Raw genomic sequence first — 27,179 nt, 5'->3', positions numbered from 1 at the left:
AAAATGTACCAAAATTAAAATTTTGAGTTGTAAGATTAAATAAAAATCAGATAATAAAATTTACCAAAATAAATTGGATGGTAAAATGTATAAAAATTAAAAAAAAAAATTGGTGTAAAATTTGAAAAAAAAAGATGGTGAACTTTGTGAAATCATGATAGTTGAATGGTAAAATATATAGTTAAATTTTTAATTTTTTAGTTTTATTTTACACAATAGTTTTAAATTATATTAATATTTTTTTCTTAACTCTTCTATTTATCAGGAAAAGAGATCCTGTTTGATTGGAAAATAAGTAAAGTCTAATAAAAAATTATTTTTACCAAGGATTAAACTCAAATATTATTTAAAAATTCAAACTTAAGTTGAATTTATTAATCACTTATATCTCATCACTTGGTTAAAGTGAAATATAAATACAATAAGCATATGGTGTTATCAAATAATGAAATTGCTCTATTTAGTTTCCTTCTAGAATTTTGGATTGCCTAGAAAATGCAGAAGATAAAAAATAAGTGAACGAAAACAAAAGACAAATTTATAGAAATTGTGAGGAATCTAACTAAACTGGTGTTCCAACAAAGCAAGGTATAGCTCAATGGCATCATCATTTGTGGGTACTTTATTACCCAACCACTTCACACAAACCAAACACTCAGCTGTTCCTGCAAGTAGATCAGGTGCTCCAAGAAGGAGGAGAGTGCACTTAGCAACAACAAGAGCAGAGACCATGACTACTGTCATAGAAAAACTGGGCATTAAGATTGAGAGGAACCCTCCTGAGTCCAAGCTCACTCAACTGGGTGTTAGGCAATGGCCCAAGTAATATACTACTTCTTTTCTTTACTATATAATGATATTTCTCTTTTTAGTTTCCTTGTAATTTCTTTTCTCCATTTGATTTCAATTATTCTAGTGGTATTTAGTTTCTCCTTTTATTATGCCTATGAGGTTAGGATTTTTTTCTTTCATTTTTTATGAATTAATCACAGTATGTGCCTAGGTTTTTATGGGAAGTGGATCGTCTTCCATCCAAAATAATTGGAGAGTCTCCAATTAGAAAAGGACAGACCTTCCAATTAAGTGTGTGACTGAAATCAAATTGAAGAATTACCCCTCAACTCACCTTCACTTACACACTCTCAAACGTGACTGCTTCTCTTTTTTCTCTTCCCCTGAACCTGCGAACTCAACGCGCCGACTGTGATAGATGAGAAACAGATGATAATAAAAAATTAACAAAGTTTAAGATCTACCACAAGCAATAACAATCACCAAACCAAATCAGAGTCAACCTATGAATGCTTTGTACCATAACAAAATTAACAACCCTGAAATTGTCGCCACCACAGATAACTGGTTTGGTGATGTGAAAGTACATAGTTGTCGTAGTCGCCACCGCCACCGATACTGGCGTATTGATTTGGAAAGGGGGAAGCTGGACTCGCTGGAATGAATTGGGGAAATTAGGGTTGAGAGTGGCTGTGAGTGAAACGGTGAGTTTAGGGGTAACTTTCTAATTTAATCTCAACCACACATTTAATCCGACGGTCTGTCTTTCTCTAATTGACACTCCAATTATTTTGGATGGGAGAGGATCCAAATCCGTTTTTATGGCCTTTTCTCTGAGTTATACAAATGCCATGGGATTGAGATTGATTTTGTTGTGTTGTTTGTATCGTAGGAAAGGATGTTGTTAAGAAATTTAAGAGGTTCTTACTTCTTATCCATTTAACAAAATTAAGTGGACATGAAAGAATGTAGCTATCTTTCTAATTGACTCTACAGAAGTTGCAATATACAGGCTTTTTATCTGATGATTGCAACTTAAGCTTCGAAATGGATTCATTCCATTTGATGCAAGACCAACCCTTAGGTTTCTGGGATCTTCGGCAAACACTGGATACAGCTGATCAACTTTCTTCCACTTAGGAGAATCAGCAGGATGACGGAGCAATCCATCTTTAGTCCTGCCATTAGCATGCCATGTTAGGTTCTTCGCATCTTCTGCATTAGCAAACAATCGCTTAAACCTCGGTATTACTGGAAGATACCAACACACTTTTGCTGGCCGATCAATGTATGTGGATCCAACTTCACTGGATGCACCAGAACCCACTTTGTAGCGTGACACCCCACATGTAGGGCAGTTGCGCAATTCAACAAACTCATGTCTATACAAAATGCAATCATTATGACAAGCATGTATTTTTTGGTATTCCATTCCAACAGGACATAATATCTTCTTTGCCTCGTAATGAGTCTTTGGTAACGTGTTATCTCCTGGAAGCATATTCTTCAATAACAACAGTAATTCATTGAAGCTTTTGTCACTCCACCCAAATCTTGCTTTCAAATTGACCAAAGCTAACACCCCTGATAACCGTGTGTACTTAGTGCATCCAATAAACAATGGAATCTTTGAATCATTATCTAAGGTGTCATAATACGGTGCATTTGCTTGCCTAAAACCCTCTTGTCCAAGATCACGTAGCATGTCTTCTATTTGATCACCGACTTGTTCATCAGTTGGAGCAGTTGGAGGGGTTGATGACATTTCTGGTAACTCACCATGCCATATCCATTTTGTATAAGTAGGACAGATACCATCACAGATAAGGTGTGTTCTAATGTCATCCAAACATTGCCGTCGCCCATTCAAACATTTAACACAAGGACAAAAGTATAGTCCACCATTGTCGGATGCATTATCTTTAGCAAATTTTAAGAAACCTTCAACCCCATTTTCGTACTCTTCAGTTATGCGTGCTGTTTTCATCCAACGCCGATCCATCTTTGTTGTACTGTCAGACGACATACATTATTCGATATGCATGTGAACCTCTCTTTTATTAAACCAAAGGTGTCACCCTACCCCATTCAGGAAAACATTTTTTTACTTCATTTTCACTTAAAAGTTAACTATGTTGTGTTATTTTTAACTAAATTTCGACAGCATTTCGCTTTGGTCTCCAAGTACATGACATGAAAGTGGTGACAACGATTCACCCCGATCATGTATGCACCCGGAGAACAAAGCAAGATGCAGTGTCCGAAATCTAGTTAAAAATAACACAACATAGTTAAATTTTAAGTGAAAATGAAGTAAAAAAAGTTTGTCTTCCCAAACTGTCCAAACGGATAATTCAAGATTCAATACAACAATTAATCCAAACTATCCGTATTAATCATTGTATTGAACCTCAAACGGGGAACTATGGCTCGCTCAATGAAGTAGAATGTAGTACTACACAATAGTTTCATGTGAACCAACAATATAATAAATAACGACATAAATGTGAGAATGGCATACAAATAAAGTATTCATTGTTAAATGAAGGAAATTAACAAGAATCAAAATTGAAAAGCATAAGAGATACTATTGTTGTATTAAAACACTGTCGAAAAGGGAGTGAGTGACAAATATCACCTAATATCGCACTTGGGAAATTTGTATGTACTCATATAAGTTTGTGCTATATTCATATTTATTGATATAATATCATGCAATTCCACTCTTTCGAATTATTCTAAATGTGAACTGATTGAACCTGAGTTTCCATATAACAAAACAAACCCCCATACAACTTGGTAACCTCTAAAAGCCATTAAATAAATAAATATGAGTGGACTATGTAATGGAAATCAAATGCAAAACTCAAGAATGACTCCAGAATTTTGTTAGGCTGAAGAGGTCTTTAGTGATATGAACATGGTTGGAATTTAACCTAATGTTCATAGTGACTTAAGTTACATTAGTTCACAAAATGAACCCACGCGTATTCCCTGCTATCATATTTTATGAGCCAATGACCTAAGTAACAAAACACGAAATAGAGAAAAAGAGAACTCAGAACACATTGGCAAGTTGGATGTCAGGCTCAAGTGCCTTGAGGGAGTCTAGGAAAGAGGGTGCTGAATAAAGCATTTGGTAACACAACATTGCTGAAACTTGCAAGCAGAGGTGAAAAGAGAGAAATGAAGGTGGCAAAACACAGAAAATGGCATGGAAGTTTGTTGGGAGTCAAGTGAGTTGACCAAGATTATATTAAGAAGAGGCAGAGAAAAGGTCCTTTGAGCATTGGAAACGTCAGTGTGGCGCTTTGTTGACCTGCACTCACTGCCGTTGCGGACAGAACACGTTTATCATTGACTAATAGAGCACATATGAAGAGGGATTCAACATTTGAACATTGACGTTTCATTTGAAAATTGGCCTTCTGTTTGTTTAACTAGAAATTTTTTAATACACCTTTAAACCATTAAATTGGTCGTAACATGATTTAGCCTTCAATATACACTTTTAATCTTTAATGATTTTTATTAACTTTTTTTTAGCTTTTTAAAGTTTTATTTAGCTCATTTAAATTTAAAGTGAGTTATTTTTTTCATCAATTTATAATTAACATCATTAATAATTTTATGTATCAATGAACTTTTTTAGATGATTTTTAACCATCACAAAACAATTTTTTTTCGGAAATACTTATTTTTAACTCTCTTTGAGTTTGATGTTTACAATGTGTTGTGATGACTGGTTAGACTTGACAAAGTTTTCACCCTCTTAAAGCATTACAGAACTGATTAGAGTTGACAAAAATGGTCTTGTCTTCTCTTCTTCAAACACCTACTTGATGAACTTCTGGTAAGTCTGTTAATAATTACAAGCTGGAAGTCTCTTAATGTGAACTACATTGTTTTGTCTGTTAAAAAGTCGAGCAAAGAGCATACTATTTTGGTGCCTTGAATCGGACTTTGACTCTTTCAGACATTTCACTCTAAATTGAAGGACAAAGAATCCAAAACTGAATCCATTATTGAGAATTTGCAGGTACAACTCTGGAAAAGCGAGTTTGAACATGAAGCCTACTTGGCTGCAAAATCTAAAGCTACAGGAGCAGCAGAGGAAATGATCTTCACATTGAAACAGTTGTTTTGTTTACTAAAAATGCAAGGAAGGAATTAGAACATATGAAGAATGACTTTGCAGAATTGAAGATGGAAGTTGAAGTCACTAAAGTTGTGTTACAAGATGCAGAAACAAAGCTTAGAGTAGTGGTGGAAGAAGTGGAAGTAGCTAATGCAGCAGAGGCAAGTGCTGTTGATCAGATTAAGGTCATGTATGAGAACTAGTCCTTCTCATTCATCACCTTCTGAACATGGTGCAAGAATTACAATTTCAAGGGAGGAGTTTGAATCCTTAGTTTATAAGGTTAAGGAGTCTGATAAATTAGCAGATATCAAAGTGGCTGCTGCCACAACACAACCACTTTGAAGTTGCAAAGGCTGCCCAAAACAAAGTTGTAATGTACATGGTCTTTTTCTATTAAGGCTCCATGTTGAGGGGAAGTGTTCTTATGCACTACTCTGTTAACCTTGTTTCTATTATGAGGATCACTATACATTAAAGGGTGTCCGATTACAGTTTTGTAATATGTGTCTCTTTCTTTCTCTCTACTCACTCTCTCTTATATCTATGCGAAGCTTATCCATGAACTACACCAGTGCTAGTAAAAAACCACCGTGGCTAGTAAAATATACAATTTAAAAATAAAAATTGCTTAAAAAGTGGAGTTTTTGTCGACAAAGAGTCACCACAGGCAAAGCAATTGCACAGATTCAATAAATATGTACATTACCTTCTATTGGAGGTATATTCACCCTTTCCTTTAGCAATAAAAACTCCAACACAACGTCCCAAATATACTTTATAATTCAGTTGAACAACCTGTCATTACAGCAGAAAATTGATTTTCAGGTTAAGGGATTACAACTGAGTATAAATAAGACGTATCTAGAACTTATTAGTATGTTGTTGTATGACAAGGATGACATGATCTGATTTCTCATCACAATATAAACTAATAATTCTTGTGCATGTGTAGTGGCTGGAACTTAATGTTTTCTCATACGGCTACTACAAGTCACAATTTTCTTAAGAAAAATAACTTTAATAATTTGTTTATAACTTTAATAACTTGTAATTATTAATTACTTGCAAAGTCAACATATAACTAATCAATTTTATTAAGAAAAATAACATGGTGTGGTCTTGGCCTTTGTGACATGCCTGCTATTGTTAGAGCATGGTCGGAATCAAGATTGATGTCATATTTTATTTTGATTTTATTTCTAGTATTGGGTTTTTTGTTCAATATACCTGTTCACATCCAGATTTTTTACAAATATGTTAATATCATTTTACATTCTTAAAATATAAGTTTAGAGCTAACTCAATCTTAAAAATTAATTTAGGATGAGACTTGTGTTCTCTGACTTTATGTTTAGTGGAAGTGAAAGTGACTTTTTTTTTTCTGATACAGCTCCTCATGTCCCTGAATGACATGTTTCTGTGGCCCGAACCAGCAATGAGAGTTGCATAAATTCGAAGGCAACTTGAGTAGTGATGTTGTTTGTGGATAAGTAGGGAACTATTGTGTATATGTTAAGGAGGATTGTGTTAGATGGAATAAATTGAGCAATGGGGAGAGAGTTAGAAGACATATGTCTGATTCAGCTTCTTGGCCTCTTTGCTCTCAAGGGGATTGTAGGAAAGTGAATGGAATTTGGGATTTGTTGTAGGTTTTGTCAGTTTTAATGGCTTCAACACAACCTTCTGGGTCCAAATTCTAGGGACAGTGACTGGCCTCTCCTTTTTGCTACAGTCGTGGAAGCATCTGGTAAGCAACACGAAGATCATGAATAGAGAGAGGGCACTAAGAGGAAATCATGAATACTCCTAATGACATGTTATTACGCCACTTCCAAATCCACCAATCGGAGGCCATTGTCTTTCATCAGATGCCAACGGGTTGATAATGAAGCCAAGGCATAAACATTTTGTTTAAGTTTTAAGAAAGAAATAGTAATTGATTTTTTTAGGAATTATAGCATACTTTTTTTTACTGGAATATATGATATATTGAACTATATAAATACGTGAGATAAATAAATATTAAAGAGTTAATAAACATTTTTTTAGGAAGATATAATATATAACATTATTAGAGCTTAGTTTTGATATACTATTAGAATAAAAAGTATTATATTAGAAAAAACTTATAAATTATTATAAATATTTAATAAACTTATTAGCATATTTCTCAAAAAATAAATGTATTAATATCACAAAATCCAAATACAGAACGGGCTTTTTGGTATAATTGGTCTGGATATTGTAATAATTCATAGCTAGTAGGTAAGACAACCATAGCAAAATACATAAAAACTTAAAGGGCCCAAAATGACTTGCCCAACATGCTTAAGCCCAAGTTGCTTATAAAACTTGATTTTTTTTTGGAATTAATATTTTAAATATTGGGACCAGATACTTAATAACAGACAGGTGACAGATCATTAAACCAGTCATTAGTAATACTGATTTACAATTTTTAATTCTGTTAGTTTATTACTTTATGCTATAGTATTTTACAATTTTATCTTTTAAGACTCGTTTTAAGTTTTACATCTGTAGTTGGGTATTGTGGACCTGATCCAGAATTCAAATCACAGTTGAAGAACTAATTGATTACAAAGCAAAGAAGGTAATACAACGTATCTTCACCTAAACATACAATCATCACGCTCTAAAGACATCTTAAATTTTTTTTACAAATAAAAGATGAGTTTTTCTACTATTAACCTTAATTTTTTTTGGTCATGTACTGACCTTCCTGCCACTCTTGGTTTGTGTATCCTATGATTTATCAACTAACATAATAAGTTAAAATAACAATTCTATAGGTGGCTCGAGTGAAAACACATCATTACAAAAATATCTAAGGTGAAAGTTGGTGCCACATGGAAAATAATGTCACCACATACATAATTTCAAAAGGTTGTTTCTTTTTTAATAAAGAGAGGCAACTTACAAAATGAGCCACAACACTGATATTTTCAGACAATGACTGTAGCAATTGCTGCTTTGCACACCAATAAAAATTGCCGAAACACTACAAGAGATGAAGAATAGTCTATCAGCCATACGCACAAATGAATCAATTCAAGAAACAATATTCTACCACAATAAAAGATTGTTAAACTAAATGTATGATGAAAAACTAGATTTTTTTCTGTAGGTTGTGTTTTCAAGAATTAAAAAATGATTATCTTCCTCCTGGAGATAGAGTGAAAGCCAGAAATGGCCAAAATTGTTCCTTTCCAACTATTGCCACCGATAATAGAAATTAATTATGTTTTGTCATGCTTAGATGATTATACTATGATTAGAATTTATAAGTTAGAACAACATCATTGTTAAGTTGTTAAGTTGAATGATATTAGGGCAACGAGGCTGGTTATAAAATTTTATAAAGTAGTAGATCTTAATTATTTTCGGTTGTTAACTTTAAAACGCTTCAGCTTCAGTAAGTGGCAGTGTGGCAGTAAGATGTGCTGTTGCTATTGTTTGGTATCCTTTTTGTTCCTTTTAAGGAAAAGAAAGAATATAAGGAAAAAATTACAAAGAATAGATTTCCTTCTTTCACTTTACCAAAAAAAATTACAGAGCTGTCCAATCCCTTTTTATATTCATCTAAGAACCCCCCTGGAAGAATCCATGTGCTGAGCTCCAATAAGATGCCATCAGAACAATAATGTTCTACACCAAGTTGAAGGATATTATCCTTGAGTAACCAAGCATCTCTTCTCCATCCTAAGACCCAAATGACAGTGTACAAGACACTGCCGTAAAAGTTTACCCTCTGCACCTGCCAAATTTTAGAATTCATCTAAAGAAACTGCTCCTTGCTATGGGGGAAAATCCAAGGTCCGTCAAACACACCAAAAAGCCTTCTCTATATGCTATTGGCTGATGGACTGTCTAATAAACATATGCAGTTGACTCTGATTTTGAACAACATATACATCTGCTTCGTTTTTTTTTTGGATAAACAAAGTATTTTTAAAGAAAAAAAGACATGTCAAAACCTAGAGGATGATAAATAAATCATAATCTCTTTGTTAATCTACCAAAGATACCCCTCCTAAAAAGACATAAACATCACCCTTCTTATGTCTACAAAAATCTATGATAAATCATCAGCCAATCACTACTTTTCTAATTGTATGTATTCTAGCATTTTAATGCATGACAGGATCTGCCAGGATGTACCAGTACTTATCTTGGTCAGCATGCTTTCGTACTTATGTTTTCTAGAGCAACTACAGGTATTCTACTAAGGAAGAAAAACAGGAAATTATCAACAACTACAAGGCAAACTGCAAGTAAATTTTCTCTACTCAACTTCCCCTTCAATTTCCAGAAATTGATTTGTTTTTTGGTTACTGGCAACCTTTTGAGCTATGGTTAATTAATCAAAGATGCTTTGGAGGGTGGTTAGTTGGGAAAAAATTCCCTCCTTTCCTCATCTCTATATGCCCACTCCTACTCCCAATCCCCTTAACACCACACAACAATCAAACTCTCCCAAGCTACACAGAAATGTGTGCACGCACAGTATCCCGATATCTTTTGATGTTGATGTGTTCACTCTTCACATGTTCCTATTGATGAGCGCAGTTTATGCAGAGTATAGTTATGTGGGTGACAACAATTTGATTATTAATGAGAACAAGGCCAATTTGTGTTAATATTTGAAACTTGAACTTACCTATTTTTGCTTTTCTTTTTAGATTAATTGATTGCAAGCATTTTAACTTTGGAAATGGGAATTGTCCATTCGGGTCTAGTTGCTTCTACAAGGTATCCAAGTTACCATCTCTTGTCTCTTGCCTGCTTTAATATTTTTCTTGGTCAAAATTGATTACCATTGTTGTTAACTAATTTGAGTAGCATCATTTTTTGGAGCAATGAATTGCACTCTCCATGCTTCTCCTTTCACTTAAAGTATATTTATTAGGTTGCATGGCTCTTATGTCTTCCCTAAAGCCTTGAATCAGTTGTTGAATTTGATTTTATATAATCATATTTGTGGGCTCACTATCCATCTTGGTTAAAAAATCTACAACATTGTTTGTCTTATCTAGCACAAATATTGTTTTCATATTTATCTTATTTGAGAGCTTGAGAAAAATGAGATAGGAATTTCTGAATGCTAATGCTCAAGTGTTAGTAACCCAGCAAAGCATCTATTTATATACATGATGAGTACAATTTACTAGAAGAGAAATTAAAACTATAGCTTTAACTCCTAAGATACAATAAATTCTAATGATACATGAAAAGGGAAGCATTATTTATATTCTATTTCCAACACTCCTACTCAAGCTTGAGCGTTGAGATCAAAAGCATCTATCTTGTCACAGATATAAGAAATCATTGGTCCTTGAAGAACTTTAGTGAGCAGATAAACCAATTAATCATTTGAAGTTAGCAAAAGATGTGCTGATTTCTCTAGAGACTGTCTTCTTAGAAATAAAAAGGCAATCGATCTCTATATGTTTGGCATGCTCATGAAAAATTGGGTTAGATGTAATATGAGGAGCTGCATGATTAACACAAATTAGTCTCAGTTCCAACCTCACAATTTTAGCTCTTCAGCGATTAGTCTATTTGTTTTAGACATTAGTTCACAAGTTGTGAGAGTCATAGCTTGAATTTCTGCTTCAGCTTTGGACCTTGCAACCACATTTTGTTTCATGTTTTTTTTTCTTTCCATGAAATGAGATTCCCTCAAAATAGAACACAATATCCAAAGGTGGATCTCCTATTAGGAGACTCAACCTTGCCTGCATAAGTATAGACAATAATCTCCTTATGCCTTCTGTTCTCAAACAATACCGAAAGACACACAAATTCAACTAAAACTGTTCACAGGAATGCAAAATTAAGACATACACAAATGAGGACAATCAAACTTCCAATGGCCAAAACTGAATCAACAAACTCTAGGTTGATTAGACAAGAAAAAGTAGAGATGAGAAAGCTCAAGAGAGAAAGACAAACCAGTGAGAGAGAGTGCTCGAGGTTGAGAGAGCAGGACAGTGAGAGCGTGAGGACATTCAGAGATAGGAACAAGTGCAGGAAGAATTCTAAAATTCCACATTTTCAGATAGATTTTAGATTTCTTTATTTTAGTTGATTAAAATTTCCTATTAAATTTCTCAAATTTTAAATTCTTTTTAATAAAATATTTGGACAAAAGATTTTAGCCCAAGGAATTTTAAATTCCCCCTAAAAATTACTATCCCCTCTTAGAATACCTTATACAAACACACCATAAAAGAAAAAGACTAAAAGAGTCTTCCAAGAACAACCCAACACAATTTTTGCTAGATTGACCAAATTGACCAAATTTTGGGATCAATCTCAAAATATATTTGATATATTTCATTTTTTAAGTAATTATCACTAATCCAAAATGAGGAATGTTGTTTTATATTCAAACTAGAAAAGAGTGTTTAGCAACACATCATCGAATATACACAATATTCTGCAACATGTTAAACAAACAAAGCCAAAGCAATTAACTGTACCATTCAATAAACAGAAAACATCTATTTATTTTAATGATCCAGAAGACAACAAAATAAGCTCTCAAGAAATTGTTAAGAACTTGTAAAAAGAAAACTTATTACGACTTTCATTGACAGCCACATGCATGGTAAAATCCGATGTGAGATTTGAAGCAAACACCATGAAATTTGTGCGGCAGTAAGCAAACATTTATGAAACATAGGAAATAAGAATCACAGCTAAAACTAATCCTAAAATGGAACAAAGCAAACATGGTGAGATTTGATTCAATCAGTGCATATTCTTCTTTATATGTCAGTAATTCTTGTGGAACATATGCTGCCAAAGTAAAAGAAGCAATAAACTGTACCATTCAATAAACGAAAAACATCTATATATTTCAATTTCCAATGATCCAAAAGCCAACAAACTAAGCTGTCAAGAAGTTATTACAAACTTGTAAAACAAATTATTATGAACTTCATTCACAGCCAGATGCATGGTCAAATCTAATTTGTTTACTTCATAATGTACTGGGTAAGATTTCAAGCAAATATCATGAAATGAGATTCCCTCAAAATAGAACACAATATCCAAAGGTGGATCTCCTATTAGGAGACTCAACCTTGCCTGCATAAGTATAGACAATAATCTCCTTATGCCTTCTGTTCTCAAACAATAATCCATCCTTTTACTCATGATCCTTCAAGAAATATCAAATATCTGACAACTGCATTGTAATGGTCATCAACACTAGGAGAATTAAGGAATTCACTCACCACACAAACAACAAAAGAGATGTCTGGTCTTGTTACAATTGGATAAGTCAAGCTTTCTTCCAATCTCCAATATCTACTTGGGTCAGAAAATAATTCTCCTTGGTCAAGAAGAAGCTTAACATCTTGTTATATGGGGTTATCTACTAGTTTACAATTCACCATTCCAATTTCTTCAAGAATATCAAGAGCACAGTTTTTTGGGAAATATCAATTCCAGACTTTTTTTTTTATCAGCAAATATAATATGTATATTAGTTGAGTACCAAGGGTACTAAAAGGTACAAGACACTACTCAGTGTTGGTCCCGATACTAAATGCGAGTTCTCTGAACCACCAACTGAGAATGAGTAAAATTACTACAACTGGGTTTTTTTGGTTTTGGTCAGTTCCAGTGTTTGGTTTTTAGAATTTTTGGGTTTTGATATTAGGTATTATTGTATTAGGTACTAGCATATGAACTACTTTGTTGTGTTAGTGCACTACAATTTGTATTATGTATTATCTTTTATTATATTTATAATTAATAAAAATATAATTGAAGAGATAATGAACTATGATTTGGAGCCATACTGGATCTGGCTGTGGTTTGTTCCATTTGATTTAGGAAGTTCCCTTGTTTCTAAAATTTTAGTGGTGGTGGTTCAGTGGTGGTCTTGTTTCAAACTTGATGGGAGACATGGACTAAATGATATAATAGAGGGAGTTGTGATTATTTTTTGATTTTAGTGGTGGTGGTTCAATGGTTGACTTTTCCAAGAATTTTGGTTACTTTTCTTTTTGGAACAAAAAGAAAAGGGTTTCATTTCTAAATTTCTAATGGATGCAACACATCTTATATTATATGATTTGAACTATCCGCACAATTCAGCTACACCAGTAACTGAATAACAAGGAATCAATGATTGTTGAGTAATACACATTAACGTACTCTTCAATTACTATGATAAAAAGTAATGGCCTACCTAAACAAAATAGTCACACCTTGATATTTGAAAAACTACCCAAAGACAAGAAAATTGCGCTTTAACACTAGCAAACCAACCTAAATTGAACTCAAATGAAACTTTGGCTTGGTGCTGCTGCAACAAAAATGGCACCACCAAAAGCAGAGAAGCAAATTCTAGCATCTAAAGTTCAACTAGTTGAAGTCAGCAAAAGGTTGCCAAACCACATGATATATAATAGATATATTTTTTTTCTTATTTCTTTTTGATAAGACAAAAGTATATTGATGATAAATATAGTACCAAGGTACGTCTAGCTAACCCAATTACAAAAGGCACTGTTCTACATCAGTGAACAATCTAGTTATAGCTCAATTACACATCAATGAGAATACTTAATTGCAGCAATGCAGTATCTGCTAATTAAAATGCCCTTCCTTGATACCACTACCTTCAAATATCAGTGCATATTTTTGTGAGATAATGAATAGATCTTAAACAAAAATAAAACATCTACTTCTATTACACACTTAATATTAATTTATATTAATACAAAAGCATAAACATGTGGTTCAAAATAAGAACGTGCGGTACCTTTAAATCCCAGATGAGTAAGGATTTGGTTAACAAATATATATTGAAGCCGCAAGCATCCTGGCCTTCGTCCGTGGCTTCAAAATCGATAAAGGCAAAAATAAAATGATGGTGAGAACCCAAATACACTCAAAATGACAATGGCATTCGTTATAGAGTCAAAACAAAACCCAAAAACCCTACCTACGATCGAAGCAAATATAGAAGAAGAACGACATATACATACTTAACAATTCGTACGATACGAAAGCGCCGCCACACACCTTGAACAGGGCCTGAGTAGGATAGAGTTCTCTTTGATAGAGCTTAGTGATGGGTCACAGAGTTATGGGTGAAGACCAAAGCTGGGTTGTATTCGAAGATTGGGTGAAGACCAAAGCTAGGTTGTATTCGAAGATTGGGTGAAGACCAAAGCTGGGTTGTATTTGAAGGTGTGATTCTGTGTGAAGACAGAAAGGGCTAACTGTAGGTAGTATCAAGCCCTAATGTAATATAATTTTCTGGAAATAAATCAAAGGCGATTCTTGTCAAAACCCGTCGTTGAATTTTTTTCCATAATTACAAAAATGCCACCCTAAAACATTCTAAGACGGTTGTTCATAACCGCCTTAAAATTTGCGTTGTAAAAATCAATTCTCAGCTTTGATAATTACAAGTTTGCCACCGCGTCACTTTATAAGGTGGTTCCGAATAACCGACTTAGAAATCGCGTCGTAAAAAAACACATTTTTAGTAGTGAATGGGGCGGAGGAGGAATGGGAGCTTCATAAACCCTAATTTTTTTGGGGAAGAAGAAGAAGCCAACTTGAGTGAGAGAAGATTTAAAGAAGCAGACTTTAGTGCCACGTTGGACTGTCTACGTGGCACTGAGTTGCCACCAATGCATCTCACTAACGGCATCACTTGGGAATTTAACGACAAAGACTATTTTGCAAAACTTATGTAAAGATAGGGACTATTTTGAATTTAACATTAAGTTAGAGACTAATATGCAATAGGGGCACAAAGTCGGGGACTAAATTGCCTATTTAGTCATTTCTTTGGCCAAGAACAATTTTTTTCTCATGATCGAACATATTAAAAACCAAATAAATGGATGTTACAGTACAATTTGACCGTTACAATTATATTGTGATGTGGCATAATTTACTCCTATTTTCCCCCATCTTTGTTTAACATTTTATTTAATTATTTTTGTAACCGTCTTGAATTGGAAATTGATAAAATTAATCAATGTGGACAAGGTTAGAAATTGATAAAAATGATTCAAACAAAGATTAAAAAAGATAATTAGATGACTCAAGGAACACTTCATGAAAAGAAAGACACACATAATTTGATAATTGTTGGCACCTAAGAAGTTATCGTTGAAAACGAGGTAGACGATTGGGCTCAGTTAAGGCACACAAGCCGACCAAAGGCGTGGCTAATATGGGATAATTTGGTAAAATTAATGAGGAAAGATATTAATGAGATTTTTATATTTTTGTTTTGTGATTATCATGAAATAAATAACATAAAATAAATTATAATAAAAATTAAATGACAATAAAATAATTTAGTAAAAATAGAAATACTAAACTTGGATGGTGATGTTGATCTTGATTAATGAATGTCTAGGTTTAGGCTTGGAATTCATTTGATCCACTATGACTTCACAAATCTCTACTAATCTCTCTTGTTAATCTTCAATTCACTAGTGTATTTTACGTTAACTCCCGCATTGTCGCAAATTCTAAATTAATTTTTCGATACTCAATCCCTTGGACATATTGACACAAGCAATCAACATTAATGGTCGAGAATCAGCGAGTCTTAACCAAGATTATTCTATCCCTAGAGATAATCTCAATTAAGTACTTGATTTATGTTCAAGTTTCAACAAGGCTCGCCAAAGCGCAAGTCAATTTCTAAATTCATCTATAAGATAGTCAATCAAATAAAATCCTTAAGTACGAAAACAAACAAAGAACTTAAGATGAAGTATTGAATTGATAGAATTAAAGAGAAACAAGGTTCATCCTTTTCTCTCCTAGGTGGAAGGAATTGCATTCATAAAAATAATACAATGAAACCTAGAATATCTAATGGAATAATAGAGGTGTCTAGTAGGTGGAAGTCTAAAATATAATTCTAAGAACTGTTCGAGACTTCTACACCATTACAATGAATGTCTAGCCTCCTATTTATAAAATTGTAGTTGGGTTTAACTAAGGAGATAATCACAAGAAATTACAAACAAATAATACTCTAATTAATTCAAGTATTTATCTTCTTCTTCGATTGATTTATCCTTAAAAAATATCTTGCTCTTGAATTTCCTAGCCTTTATCTGTAATTTCTGGAATTTCTCTTTCCAAAATGACCTGTTTTTACTGTCAAAAATTCATTAAAAATAACTAAAAATAAAATTCTACCTAAGACAAAGTAAAAATTGAATTTAAAGCTAATTTGATTCAAAACAAGACCTAAATTTAACTAAAATGCCAAATAGACGTCACAAAATTCATATGAAAATCTAACAAATTTGACATTTACCAACACTTCAAACTTAGAGTCTTGCTTGTCCTCAAGCAAGACTAACTAAAACTACTACAACGGTAAAAACTACTTAAAAAAAGTAAGGACTAAAAAAATTGAGACTCAAAAACAAAAGTCAAATTAAAACTAAAGACTAAGGATACATAATGACAAGTTAAACACACACACTCTTCTTGCATTCCCCTTTATTCAACAATTTTATTATTCATGTGCTTCAATCAACTAAGTATGGTGCCCACATTCAACTTTTTAGCTCAACCAAATCAAATGCAAGGTCAGAAATATGTAATAAGAATGACAATCAAATTTAATGGCATAGCAACTTGTCCTCACAATAAGTTTTTCACTCTTAAGCTTTTGAATTAACTTTAGGTAAGTTTTTCACTCAATTCACAAATTAAGACAATACAACTCAACTTTGACTTTCATCTCAAGTCAATCAACACATTAAATGCATGCAAAGGTCACTAATGACATTCTTAGCTTGTAATGACACTTGGCTAACAAGGAAAATTGATGTTTCTAGATATTCAAAAGTAACTAAAAGGAAGGAAAGCATTTACTTTATTCATTGGATTTTCATTCACTTCTTACAAATCCTTGGTACCCCTAATTTTTCAATTAGATTCATACTTTACTTGTCCTCAACTTTTGATTATTTTTCTTTACTTTGCTTCTCTCTTAATTTTTTTTTCTTTATTTTTCTATTTTTTTCACATTTTTCTTTCTCAACTTTTCGAGAGAGAATGATGACTTTTCTTTGTTCACATGATAGCTCATAGGTATCCTTACTTTTTTTCCCTTGAGTAGTAATTTGTGCCACTCCAAACTCAAGGACTTTCCCAATTCTTAGACCTTTGCTCTCCTACCTCTAAGTTAAGGGTAGTAGCAGATATAACATATATTTTCAAGGTTAAGGGATTAGAAAAGAATAAATCAATATAGGCTCAAAAGTATGGTGCAAGGGATTAACAATATATGGTTGGCTTTCTGGCTTTAGGCTAAACATGCAAGCGTGACCTTGATCACTTCAATGCATACAATTGCAGTCAATATACAAGAGATTCAATCAAAGTCTATTGTGAGTGAAATAAGAGTGCTCTCAATATGTGTATCAATATAAAATTCACTCACTCACTAGGCTAGGTCTACAAGTTGCTTTATTTGTTTTCAGTTTTTCATGCCAAACTAATTACACATCTCAATCAAGCAAAATCAATGGTTTTCACTTTTAGCATTTGAGTTCAACCACACAAAGACAAGAAAATGGTGATGCTTCTTAATCAGTTGTGTTTACTTATTCCTAATAATAAACATATTCCTAAACTACCATACATATACTAAACAACCAAACTAATAAGGCGAAATTAATAAAAAGTAAAAGAGAGGGTGTAAAGAAGGCTTCACTTAGGGCTAAAGAGCCCTTAACATCTCCTTTTATCCATTGTAGCCTCACTACCTCCTGTTGGACAAGTGGCCTCAGAAATTTTAAGAAGGGGGGGGGGGGTTGAATTAAGATTTCGTTGACTATTCCTAATTGAAAATTTCCCTTTCTTTATTATTCCCAAGATTCAACTATTTCTTTGTTAACAAGTTACTGAAATAATAAATGAAGGAAAGTAACTTCAAGAAATATAAACAAAACAGAAATTAAAAGATTTAAGGGAAGTGAGAATGAAAAACCGGATTTATATTGGTTCGACCATAACTCGTGCCTACGTCCAGTCCCCAAGCAACCCGCTTGAGATTTCCACTATGCTTGTAAAATCCTTTACAAGCAATGAACCACAAAGGAATCCCCTCCTTTGTGTTCAGTGATTACAACCAAGAAGTTATGCCCACCCCAAGGAATGTTGGTCCCTTGTGTCTAGTGATAACAACCAAGAAGTTATACCCACTTCTTGCAGTGAACCCAAAAGCGGTTAGTCTTTTGAGTCCAATGTTTAACCAAGAAGCAAATCCTGCTTCTTGTAATGAACCCAAAAGCAGTTAGTCTTTTGAGTCCAGTGTTTAACCAAGAAGTAAATCCTACTTCTTGCAATGAACCCAAAAGCGGTTAGTCTTTTGAGTCCAATGTTTAACCAAGAAGACCTTCTCTTGAAAATAGTCACCAAGAGTCGGTCTCTTGAAAAGCTTTTTGTAAGAATGGAGGATAGGAAGAACATAGAATAGCACAAGTTTTTTCCCAATGAACTTTTCTTGACAAAGCAAGTATTGAACAAAAACTCTTAGAAAGATGTTGAGAATGAATGAATGAAAATCAGTTATAAAATTTATTCCATGGTCACATATTTATAGCCATTTGATGGCTCTTGAAGAAACCATGTTAAAAGTTGTGACTCTTGGCAATTTCTTCAAAACTAGTCACTTTAAAAGTTGTGACTGTCTTCAAAACTAGTCACTTTAAAAGTTGTGACTCTTGGTAAATTCTTCAAAAACCAGTCACTTTAAAAATTGTGACTCTTGACAGTTTATTTTTCAAAACCAGTCACTGGTAATCGATTACCATTATAGTGTAATCGATTACACATCAACAGTTGTGACTCTTCATGTTTAGATTTGAAAACCAACATTTAGAAAACACTGGTAATCGATTACAAATGTTGTGTAATCAATTACACAAGTTTGAAAATGTTTTATCACAAGTTGTGACTCTTGAAATTTTAAATTCAACGTTAAAAAACATTTGTAATCAATTACATGCCCATGGTAATCGATTACTACTTTGTAAAACAGTTATAAAACTGTTTTGGGCTTCTCGTAATCGATTACTGCCTTATGGTAATCGATTACCAGAGAGTAAAAACTCTGGTAAAATATTTTTCTTTGAAAAATTCTTTTGGACAAATTGTGTTATTCAATCTTTTCTTTGAAAAATCCTTTTTATACTTATCTTGATGCTTTACTTGAGGTTCTTGCATATCTTGAGTCTTCTCTTGAATCTTCTTGATTTCTTTAATCTTGTTTGAGTGTATCTTTGATTCTTGAAACTTGCTTAAATCTTGATTCTTGACTTGAGTCTTTGGCATCATCAAAATAAGCTTGGAAGCTTTGCTTCCACACCTCCCTGGACAACGAGTATGTGGTCCTCTAAACGAGCTGGCCATTAATAAGGCTGCATATGATGAACAAAACTAAAAAAATGCAAGTTAGTGTTATGCTACTGAGTGATAATTTTTTTGAACTCCAAACTTAAGACTAAAAACTATCCTAAATGAATGTAATGTAAAAATTAAGACTTAGAAAGTTGGGTTGCTTCCCAGTAAGTGCTTCTTTAACGTTAATAGCTTGACATATGATATGTGGATTGTTAAGGAGATGTATGATGGTGTTATCGGTGAGTTGATTCATTGGGAAAATCTTCAATGTTGTGAATGTAGAAGAACATTTGTTTCTTGCCCTCTCTTAGTGTGTAGACTCCATTACTAAAATTGATGGTTACATGAGCGGTTCTCATGAAGGATCTTCCTAGAAGGTTTGGAACTTGCTGGGCCTCCTCTATATCCATGACAAAAAAATTAGTTATAAATGTTAAATGATTTACCTTTATTGTTACGTTTACCACTTTCCATAATGCTTTTTTTTTAGAACCATCGGTAAATTGTAGAGTCATGTTGGTGGGCTTTAGGTTAAGGCAACCAATCTTCTCTAAGAATGAATGAGGCATGAGGTTGAACCTCGCGCCTAAGTCAAGTAGTGCATGGTCAATAAGAGATTTCCCAATGTGATGGAGATGGTAAAACATCCCTTCTCCTCCAAATGTCTCTGGGTCTAACTTGATGTAGCACATCCTATGTGAGTTTTTCAATAGGTTGTTCCTCCTTATTCCCTTGTAGCATCCTCCATGTACATCTATGTTTATGTCTTAAGGGCCACTAAGGCTCAGTATGTATGATTATGTATTTCTTTTAATTTATTATCATTTAATTTTATGCAAGTTAATTTTTTATAAGTTGTACTTTATTATAACATTGTGTAAGGGTGAAAGAAATATGGCAACAACTATCAAAATGACATTTAAATAGAAAACACATTTTGAAAATACCCTTTATTCATGAGTATTTTAATTATATGAACATGCCTTAAAGAAGTGCAAATATATATGTATATGTGTTCGTTCTTTTCCCAAAAGAAAAAATATACATTGAGATATTTTATCAACTTAGAAATAGAAACTAATTTTAATGATGCATATTCTACAATATTTATTATTTATTAAGTTTTTTTAAAATAATATTTTTTGGAAAATAATTTAAGTTGTTACATTCTTCCAACGTCGTTTTTTGTTGTTTTCAACATCTCCATGAGTTCAATCAATTGTACACTTGTGAACATCATGTTTTATCCCATTCTTGGCAAAACCATGGCTTCTGTCACAAGCACTACTACAAAAAAGGTATTTAACATTGGTTGAAAAATTTATTTAACATCGGTTTTAAATCGATGTTGTATCAAATGATGTTGAAAGTCAGGAACTTTCAACATCGATTTTAAAACCGATGTGAAAAACACATTTCTACACCGGTTGTTCCTTAAACCAATGTAGTAAGTGTGTAAAAATTTGTAAATTTGTCAATTATCACATTGGCTGTGATCGTAGTCAATGTAGAAAGTTCCAATACAACATTGGTTTCCTCAAGAAATTGATGTTGTATTGGTACTTTCTACATCGGTTAAAATCACAACCAATGTAGAAAGTTATTTTTAAAAAAAAATATATGGCTTGTTCTACCTACACCAATTGCATGCATCCTACCTACAGTGAGCATGCATAGTGTGTAGTGATAGTAAATAAATAAAATAAATCTATAATTTGGAGACCAAATTTAAAGAAAGGTCAGTTACCTCAACAATATTGGAATCAAATTCAAATGCATCTCAAGTGCAACTTCATCAATAACATGCCCTCTATTGTAGTTTATAAGAATTGTTTCCTTTAATAGGGACAACATCATTTACAGAAAAAAATTTGCATCACTTGATTTTTGTAAATAATTTAGAGCAAAAACGTGTTCCAATAAACTCTTACCTTCATCTTAGCTAGCTACTTTTTCCTTGTTGACTAGATGATATGTGGTTTTGTCCAAAATAGGATGAACTATAGAAGCACCCATGATAAACCATGTTACTTGAAATAATCAAATGTAGTATGTTACAATTAAATTTTTGAAATCAAATTCGTACTATATCTGCCTCCTACTACCCTTCGACTAGAACACACAAAACCTAGTTCAGTTTTAGAAATACTAGGATTCATGGCCTTGTCCTGACACTTCTTCAATTACATGTATAAGAATAGTATATTCAATTTTGTGTCAAACTATCATTTCAAAATCAATTAGTCCAATCAAGCAGAAGTAAGAAATCATTTAATAGTCTATGAAGGCCGATCATCTTTAAACTACAAAGATAGTGTACCATGACTATGCGAAATTCTTTTACATCATTAACACCAGTAATTGAATAACAATTGCCACCACTGGAAAAACCGCTTTGTACGTCGGTTAATTTATACATACGATGACAGTTATTAACTATCGTCGTATGCAACATCGTAGAAAGTGTTTCTACAATGGTTTCATAAAAAACCGTCTTAGAAAAATGCACATTTCTAAGACTTTTAAGACGGTTCTTAGTTAAAAACCGTCTCAGAAGGATAGACTTTTCTAAGACGGTTTTTCAGAGAACTGTCTTAGAATGCTTTTTTTTTAAAACAAAAAAAAGTTAAAAAATTCAAAGATTCTAAGATGGTTTTTCCAAAAACTGTCTTAGAAAGTATACATTCTAAGACGATTTTTCAGAGAACTGTTTTAGAATGTCTTTCTTCTAAAAAAAATAAAAAAAAAATTATTTTCTTTATTTAAAAATAAGGTGATATCTGTGATAATTTTGGACCATTTATTAATTTCTCATTCATCATCCTCGTTATATCTTGTCTCTTGATTAATGTTGCATGATAACAACTTGAACACATAATAAAACTTCTCCCAGTAGTTATTTACCTAGAGGCTAAGGTAGTGATTCATGATAAGCACTGAACATAGGAATAGAACTCACCGTGAGAAGAAAATTGTTGATCCAAGTTTAACTCCTCTTGCAGTAGAAACTTCAAACCAATAGTAGGTTAGCAAGATTGGTGGAATTGGAGTCCCTAGTTCCATCAGGACACAAAACTCAATACAAACAAGTAATTAATTAATAAATTGAATATGACTTGCCCACAAATAATGGCTACAAGTTTGCATCTTCAAAAAAAAAAATTTAATTCATGTATAAGCAATTTTTAACTTATATGGAAAAAATTTACTTAATTTTTACAATTTATTGGTGGAGGAGAACAAGCCATTGTAAGAAAGGGAAATAGACTTAAAATTATCAATATCTGCGAGGCTTTTAGCTTGCAAGTTCAATTAGAATGTTCCGACTAGTGCTTAGAGTTTATTTCAAAAATGCTTTTGGATGCAACACCTATAAAAGATCATTTGCCAAAAAAATTTATGATGCGAAGAGGTTAGTATCGAAGTTGGGATTGGAGGCTAAGAGGATTGCCTGCTATATGAATGGTTGCATGTTATATTATAACAATGATGGAGCGTTAACTGAATGCAAATTTTGTAACAAGCCCATGTATCATGCAAAGACTATTGGAACAAGCAATAGAAAACCAATTCCAGTAAAGGAAATGTTTTATTTGCCTATAATACCAAGGTTGTAGAGAATGTTTGCATCAATGAAAACTGCAAGTCAAGTGACATGGCACTATGAGAATAGAAGATCTTTGGGCATGTTACGCCATCCTTCTGATGGTGAAGCCTGGAAGCACTTTGATCGGGTACTTGCAGAGTTTGTTATTGATCCGTGAAATGTGCGACTTGGTTTATGCACACAAATGGATTTAACCCATATATTCAAGCATCATTTTTCACCTTATTCCTACTAGCCAATCATTGTTACCCCATATAATCTTCCTCTAGAAATGTGTATGACTAAACATTATATGTTTTTGAGTTGTGTCATACCAGATCCATTTAATCCAACGATTGGTATTGATGTTTATTTACAACTTATGACTGATGATCTGAAGAAAATGTGGAGTGGTGCTCTGACTTACAATGTTTCAAGAAAGAAAAATTTCATGATGGGGGCAGCTTTGATGTGCACTATTAATGATTTTCCTACTTATGGCATGTTGTTTGGTTGGGGGACAAATGGTAGACTAACATGTCCGTATTGAATTGAATGGAGGATAGAAAGGCCTTCCAGTTAGAAAATGGGGGAAAAGCTTGTTGGTTTGACTGTAATTGTATATTCTTACCTAGTGATCATGCATTTAGGAGGAACAAAAATGCCTTCAAAAAAGGGGAAGTAGAAAGGGATGAGCCACTGCGTATGTTGATACCTACACAAGTTTGGCTTAGGGTTGGAGATTTGCCAAAAGTCACACAAACTGGTCTACCAACACGAACAATACATGGATATGGGGAGTGACATCATTGGACAAAAAGAAGTATCTTTTGGGATCTTCAGTATTGGAAATGTAATTTGTCGTGACATAATCTTGATGTTATGCACATAGAGAAAAATTTATTTGACAACATATTCAACACTGTGAGGAATGTCAGTGCTAAGACAAAAGAAAATGACAAGGCTAGGATGAACTTAGCTTTGTATTGTAGACACGTAGACTTGGAGTTGAAGTCAGAGGCTAATGGGAAGTTGTTAATGCCAAAAGCAAATTACACTCTAACTATAGACCAAACAAAGTTAGTCTGTTAATGGATAAAAGAACTAAGAATGACAGATGGTTATTCTTCCAACTTGGCGAGATATGCCAATGTTGATAAGAGAACCATGCATGGGATGAACAATCATAATTGTCATGTGTTCATGGAGTGTTTACTTCCTATTACTTTTAGTTCATTATTGCCACATGTCTTAAATGCACTTATTGAAATAAGTTATTTCTTCAAAGATTTGTGTTCTACAACTTTGATGGAGGATGACTTGAGTAGAATGAAACAAAATATTACATTCATTTTGTGCAAGTTGGAGAGAATATTTCCCCCTGGTTTTTTTTATTCAACAGAACATCTGCCTATTCATCTGGCATATGAAGCCAGACTTGATGGACCAGTCCAATATAGATGGATGTATCCATTTGAAAGGTACTACAATGATCATTGTATTTTATTTAAAATTCATTTGTTTAATGCTCATCAATGATGACTTGGTTTTGATTAAAATTTGTAGATTCATGGGTGATTCTAAATGAGCAGTGAAAAATAAGGCCAGTGTTGAAGGATCCATTTGCGCATCTTATATACATCACTAGACAACTCATTTTTGTTCTCATTATTTAAACAACTTTATGTTGTCGCAACGCAAGGAATCAAATTGCAATTGAAACTGAAAGGCGTCCACCAATGTTATCAGTGTTTGACCAACAAGGTCGTCTTTCTGGGAAGGAGTTCATTCACTAGTTAACTGATGATGAGAAAGACTCAGCCTATGTTCATGTGTTGATTAACTATGTCGAATCTAAGTCGTACCTTGAGTAAGTTTCACAATGTATGCCCTTTGGGTTTCGATAATTATTGTTGTCAATTACATTATACTCCAAATATTGACTTGTGATACATTATATTTGGACAGTTCATTCTTGCAATCCCAGTCAAATGCCTCTACTCGTAATCTACATGTAGATTCTCCTACTTGGTTCCAGGAACAAGCATGTATGTTATAGTATATTTTATTTTTCTATTTTATGGTAAATTAAATATAACTGTTCATACTCTTTTATTTGTAGGTTACAAAAGAGCCTACAAATGTGAGAAACCAACACTTAAAGGATTTATTGTATGGTCTGATGAGTTACGTTGAAGAAAGACACACATACTTTGTCAATGCTTGCAAATTTCATACTCAAGCATGGACTAAAGGGAAGAAAACGATAAATAATGGGGTTCACGTAAAGGGCCTCACACAAGGAGCCGCAGATGATTTTTATGGGGTCATTCAACATATATATATGTAAGCAAGTAGTATTATTTTATTGTCATTGGTTTGATCCAACAAGTAGAGGAACAAAAGTTGATCCTAAATATGGCACTGTGGAAATTGGAATGGATAAAAGCTATAATCTGTTTGACCCATTCATCGGTGCACATAATGTAAGACAAGTGTATTATGTGCCTTATCTAACAACCAAAAAGGACAAGCATGATTGGTGTGTTGCAATTAAAATGAAGATAAGAGGTTACATAGAATTTGATCATGTACAAGATGATGTGCCTTACCAAGTAGAGAAAATGTCACATGTCAACGAAGTCATTGAAGTTGAAAGTATTTCTGGATTGCATGATTTAAGAGGTGGTGTTGAAGAAGTAGACCCTGCTAATTTGTTGACAAACGAAGAAGAATCAAATAATTTGAATGGAGAATAAAACAATATTGAACAAGACAATGAAGGGGAATTAGAAGATGACTTTAAAGTTTACAATTTTGAACAAGATTAGACATTGATGTTTGTTAGTCAGTTATAATGTTTGTTATTAGTGACATGTTTGTGTTGTTGTAATACTTGAGCACTTTGTTAGTTTATTTTATTTTTGTTGTGAAATGGCTTTATCCCAATATTCTATTTGATTAATTATTTGTAATATTTTTTTTTTATATATAGATATGTCACCAGGTGGTGTCGAGCGTCCCCGACCCCCTGGAAAAAGATGATGGAACTCAATAAACCAAGAGGGGGAGGGGTGAATTGTTTTTCGAACAAAAAAAGTACTTTTATGAATCAGAGTTGCGGAAAAACTTTTCTTAGCGGATGGTATCACAAAACAAATATGAATACTTAATCAATCCTTCCTTACACATGATCCTTCATTAACTTCCTTTCTTTCAAAATCATAAAACTTGAATCTTTTCAAACATTGAATAAAACTTGAATGAGTTGATTAGACCTTGAATGAGTGAAAGATATGAACAAGAGAAAAAGACACAATCTTTTATACTGGTTCACTCTCTATTTCAAGAGAAGCTAATCTAGTTATCTAATGCACAACCTGAATTAGATTTCCACTATGTATTAAGAAATCTTACAAGCAATCACAATCAATCTATAATTCTCACATCGAAAAAAAAGACTAAGGCATCCAACACTAGGACCCTATGTGAATATAAGCCTAAGAAAACTCTACTCTTAGTCCAAACTAGAAAATCCTATTGTAGCATGTTGTAAGCAATTCACGTATAAACGCAAGATCGTGTAAAAACCCTACACATGAAGGAAACCAAGTAGGAGAGATACAACCTGACCAATCTTTCCACAAAAACCTTGTTGGATTGAAAAGTTGATTTTCTTCTACTCAAAACAAACAACTCATTTACAAGAAAAGATCTTCCAAATCAAAAGATTAAGAAGTTATGAGTTACTATAAAGCTCTTCTTTTCTCTTTTCTCATTCACCAATGAAAGCACAAAATCTTGCTCATTCTAAGGCTAGGAAGTAATTTTTGAGATGTATTGAGTATTTTCTAATGATCTCATGTTATGTAGATGTGAACACAAGCTGGTTATTTATAGAGAAAATAGTTATAACTACCTATAATCGATTAAATCTATAAGGTAATTGATTATTTCAACGAAGTAATCGATTATATTATCCAACTATTTGATTAAAGTGTTAATTCAACATATGGAAAATACCTCAAGAACAATACAATCGATTAGATGACCTAAGTAATCGATTAAACTGTTCTTGTTCACCTTTGAACAACTTAAACAAGAGAGAAGTAATCGATTAATCCATCTGGTAATCGATTAAAGCAAAGACTCCTAAAAAATCAGTCATTGTCTCAAACAACAATGTAATCGATCAAAGTTCTACCATAATCGATTAAACCA

The 27,179-nt window shown here is 33.1% G+C and overlaps 1 long non-coding RNA gene and 1 pseudogene across 1 annotated transcript; both read left to right on the top strand.

The window, feature by feature from the left end:
- The first annotated feature begins 555 nt into the window (after positions 1–555).
- On the top strand, positions 556–5,330 carry LOC114410675 (annotated as a pseudogene).
- Positions 5,331–8,467: 3,137 nt separating this feature from the next.
- LOC114409524 lies at positions 8,468–25,893 on the top strand. Its single transcript, XR_003666106.1, has 7 exons — positions 8,468–8,767; positions 9,078–9,225; positions 9,634–9,703; positions 24,361–24,439; positions 24,525–24,828; positions 24,927–25,006; positions 25,081–25,893. It is a non-coding gene; the product is annotated as an uncharacterized LOC114409524 (long non-coding RNA).
- The last annotated feature ends 1,286 nt before the right edge of the window (positions 25,894–27,179 follow it).

Source organism: Glycine soja, chromosome 4, assembly GCF_004193775.1.
Source record: "Glycine soja cultivar W05 chromosome 4, ASM419377v2, whole genome shotgun sequence".
NCBI classification, from domain to species: domain Eukaryota; kingdom Viridiplantae; phylum Streptophyta; class Magnoliopsida; order Fabales; family Fabaceae; genus Glycine; species Glycine soja.
The sequence above is the reverse complement of the archived record's forward strand: the minus strand, read 5'-3'. Positions and strand labels throughout refer to the sequence as shown.